Source organism: Poecilia reticulata, linkage group LG17 (genome assembly GCF_000633615.1).
Source record: "Poecilia reticulata strain Guanapo linkage group LG17, Guppy_female_1.0+MT, whole genome shotgun sequence".
NCBI lineage: Eukaryota > Metazoa > Chordata > Actinopteri > Cyprinodontiformes > Poeciliidae > Poecilia > Poecilia reticulata.
Window position 1 is genome coordinate 27,882,331 of NC_024347.1, and position 4,784 is coordinate 27,887,114.

Sequence of the window (4,784 nt, forward strand, 5' to 3'; positions counted from 1 at the left end):
ATATATTCTATTTGTATTAGTAAAATTGGCTTGTTTTAAGTACAAATACACTAATTTTAAGATATTTGTAGGTTTATCTTGGTTAGATATTTTTTCTTGTTTTGGAAAATCTTGACAAGATAAATTTTCTTGTTCTGTTGGCAGATAATTTTTCTTATTTTAAGAAAATTATACCCTATTTTTGTACTTTTTTTTCCTTGTTTTTGAAAGGGGACTTTTTGCAGTGATATACCTAAATCTAGTTTATTTTTATTGTTGCATAGGATTAAAATATATATTTTATCATAGCCTTACTCAAGGTTCTTATGCTAAGACAAAAATCCAAAAATTGATCCTGTGAATACTGGAACAAGATATGTTATTGGCTTGCTGAAATGAAGACATAAGTTCAATTACTTTTAACATCTTTATTACGTTTAAGTTTCACATAAACACAATAAAACATGACTACTGGTCAGAATTTTAAGTCTGGATGGGCATCTGATTCTGAAACAATCCTGTAAAATGACAGAACAATGACGATCTGACACATCTGCTGCACTAAGAGTCAAGCAAACCAAATTGTCCAAAGCAAAAAAAAATCTTGGGATTAGATGTCAACAATAGGAGCTTCCCCGCAATGAACTTCTTCCAATAAGCCATAGCCTTTTATATGCGGAAGTCTTGCCTCAGTTACGGACGGTGTTCTCAAGACGTCTGTCAGCAGCACAGAGAGGAGTGGCCCCAGACACACGGATGCTGAAAGGTGTAGTAGCTATGATGTCCTCCTTTCAGAAGATCAGGGCAGGCAGCATGGTTCCAATGGCCAGTAGAAAGTTAGTTTCACGATCACCACAGAGCTGAAAAGTGGTCTTGTTTGAAGTTGTTGGGTCATCTGCTAATTGGAGCACAGACAGAAAAACAATCACAAAACAAACCACGTTTTAGGGTCTAATCAGTGTAATGATGAATCAGTATCATAAATTTCTTACCTCAAGAATGTGAAGGATGCCGTCACTTGCAATTCCCAAAGTTTCTTGTAGATGGTGCAATACGTGATTGACGATGTGTCTGGCATAGGCTTCACCATGGCAACAGTTTGGTTTACTTGAAAAATAAAACAAGTCTTATTTTAGTTCATGTGCTCAATTACAATATTACATGAATTCAAGATGGCAAGAAAGTTATTTTAATTAAATCAAACTAGGACTACTTAAATTCACAAATCAAAAATAGTGTTTAAAATATCCTGGTAACAGTGTGGAATATCTAACCTAGGCTTTAGTCTCATTGCATTTAAGTTTTTAAATTACAGCACATAAAACACCCTCAAAGTTAGTGAAATACTAGGCGGAATTGCTCTTTAACCATTTCCCGAATCATAAGCTACGAATGAGAAGCCACCTTAGCTATGTTAAAAAACGGAAGCTACCAAGAACTCGTGTCGATATTTTTAAGCCACAGCTATTGTGGTTAATAACTGTTCAAAGCTCATATTCACAAGAGCGGCTCTTTAACCACGGATGAAAATTGGCATATCACGACATGCTAACTAGCTTCAGTTAGCTTATCTTAGAAAGACAGACAACTTTAAACTTACCTCTCAGTACAGCAGCTGTAGGGTCTATACACGTAAAAAAGTCCTCCATCTTCATTCATGTCCAACCGAGATTAGAGAATTTGCCAAAAGAAAATCTTATAAAAGTACAGTAGATAAAAGCTTAGTTAGGCTGTTACAACTGAATTAACGGTTAATCAGGGCAGTTAAATGATCTCTGGCGTTGCCGTTAGTGATGTGCGGATTGATACTGAAATATCGATTCTTCCGATACCAGAACTTAATTCTTTAAAATCTATTGTCAGATCCAAGGATCAATACTTTCAACACTTTAGTAATTTGAGATAATGTAGATTAACAAGAGCAAGTTAGAAAGTAACTAAATTATTGAGATCTTGCCGAAATGAAACGTTGTTAATGGGAACTACTTTTTCTTCCGCCTGGTGAGTATGTAATGTGTAAGGACGTAATGCCCAAGCGCAGCGTGCTGCTGACKCTCACTCACTCAGAAATGGACATGTTGACAGATTATTAAAAAAGTGACATGGAGCCATTTCAGCTGTCATTTTATAGTAGTTTTAATAATTAAACAAGGATGTGTTTAGTAGGGTTATTACTTTACTAATTTTCTTTTTTTTAGTTTGCAACTCCATTTTCACATGTTTTGTATATTTCTGCTGAATTAAAATAGTTTATAGTAAACGGGATTGTTGTCTCAATATACTTCTGAGTTTAAAATGAGTGCATCAGAGTACATTGTGTTCTTTTTATGAAGCCAAGATATGGATTACATTTATTTTTTATTTAATTAAGAAACAAATTAATTGTCTTTTGCACAAAGTATGGGATCTGTATTGCCAATACCACCTTAAATTTTACTCGATTGGATCAGAAAGAAAATCTGTTGTATCGAACATTAATACTATCTCACTGACATTTTGGGCGCTTTCCCATGTGGATTGTATGATGTCATAAAAGGGGTTACAAACATGATGAATAAAATATTGTTCAAACTAATATTAGTAACTTATAAAGTAAGAATTTGAAATATAAACCAAAAGTTAAAATATTTATCATGACATTGAGCTAATCAATATTGTTGATTCTAATCTCATTGTGTGGAATACCAGCCATTTCAAATCACACATCAATAGAAATTTCATGACATGTCAGTAAGAGGTTGCATCAAGAAGATCAAATTAAGAAGGTCCTTAGCAGATGGAAACATGCCAAGAATTATCTTGATATATAAACTGATATTGTTTCTGAAATTGTTGTGTTAAATGTCAATCGTTTAAATATTAAATTATAATTTCCTGTACACTCTGCCAATTTATACAAGAATATAAGTTCATGGGTTTTTTTTTTATTTTTCATTGACAATAACACAAAGGATTCCATTTGGACATAGTCTGTTTTAATTATCTGAATACATTTAATTAAGTATGTGATTTCGCTTTCTGTGCTTGAAATAAGAAATTTTTACTTATATAAAATAAGTTCTAGACTTGAAGTTTGATTGGTAAATATTGATATTCTAGATTCTAGCACATATTTACTCATAATAAGTAATATTTTCTTAACATTAAGCTTTTATATCTTACTGAGATAATTAAGTACAAAAACACTTAAAATAAGAAAAATATTCTTACATAAATCCCTCTTGGTGAGAAAAATTATCTTGACAGAAAGAAAACAAGAAAAATCTCCTTAATTTAAGATATTTAATCTTACTAAGATTTCAGTTTTTGCAGTGTGTAAAGAACACTGGAGAAAAATATGTGATAGTGATATTACAAAACCTGGACGTTTGTCTCCAAATGACAAGAAGAGAAAAAGGTGATCCAGAAAATGGTCCAATAGACTGCCAGGTACCTGGCAGTAGCACTTGTGTTATATAAAAGACAACGTTATGCTCTGTTCTCTGCAGATCTGGACTGAGAAGGAGTCTTTTCTATACTGCATAGTTTCTTTTCTTCAGAGGTATAAAAGAGGACAAGATTGTAAATAGTTACAAATCCAAGTCAGATTTGATTAATGTATCTGATAAAAAAGACGCAGAAGAACAGTGATTTAATTTTTTAGGAGACAACGGACACAAAAAAATATGTCCAAATCAACAAAGGAATGTCTTCTGTAGGAGGGAATTAGAGCTTTACAATGACCCAGCCAAATTCAAGAATTAAACCTGACAGGAAATCAGCGAGGTCACCTGAAGCGGGCGGTGGATGAGAAAAACTCCCAACATTTTTAACCGTGAGTTGGAAAATATTGCCAAGTCAAGATGCAACATGCAGATAAATCTTCAGCAAAATAAACTGTAAGAAAGTCAAAAAATGCTTCAACTGCCATGTTTTGAGAGGTTTGAGTGGGATCAAAATGCAGAAACATAATGAAGAAGAAAACATAAACATCAGATCCCAGAGGAGAAGTGATCAATAAGAACCAGGTGAGTCTAATCAGTAGGAACAGCTGTGGAGACGTGGACCAGGGAGGCTGAGAACAGGAGACTAATTACACAGAAGGAGCTGAAACTAAAGATCAACTCTAGAAGAGAATTAAACTAAAGACACGAACAGAAGATCCGAAAAGAGTAAGAGGTTAAACACAAAGAAATGAACTAAAATAACAATAATAAACACAGAAATGAACTGATATGGAAATAAATAATGAAAATCCAAATGATTGGCACTAACTTTAACAAAATATTAGTTTATGCTTATGGTTATTTACATAACTTTGGTTATATATTAGATCCGGATTTAAATAGATATGCGGTTTCTGCAAACATATCTTTCTTTCTAAACTTACACAAAGGAAGATTTTTGTCCCTTAATTATTTTACTTTTTTTCCAACTCTCAAAAGCTCCTTAAACTTCATCTAACATACTAAAACCGTAAAACTGCATTAATGCATTTGTGCAAACATTGAAAAAACAAAAAAACAATAACCAGAAATAGTCTTCAAAGTTCACATTAAACATGGTTTAAATTTTAAATTCAGGAATAAAAGGATAAACATCAGTAGAGAGTAGAAATTTCAAAACATAAAACAAACTTAGGTATAAAAAGACAAAAGAAACTAAATTTGAACAGAACTGAACATGCATGGTGAAAACTGGAAAACTTGATAAAAAAAATCTTTTTGTTGTCATTTTTTCCCTTTTTTTTCCTCCCTTGACTTAGAAATGCTTCCCTCTTGAAAAGTGAATGAAGGTTAAAATCTCAACTTATCTGAGCATTAAAT

General features: G+C 32.7%; 1 long non-coding RNA gene across 1 annotated transcript; it reads right to left on the reverse strand.

The window, feature by feature from the left end:
- Positions 1 to 215: 215 nt before the first annotated feature.
- On the reverse strand, positions 216 to 3,020 carry LOC103479947 (uncharacterized). The gene is made up of 3 exons (XR_536018.2): positions 1,580 to 3,020; positions 972 to 1,086; positions 216 to 877 (listed from the first exon to the last, which is right to left on the reverse strand). It is a non-coding gene; the product is annotated as an uncharacterized LOC103479947 (long non-coding RNA).
- Between the last annotated feature and the right edge of the window lie 1,764 nt (positions 3,021 to 4,784).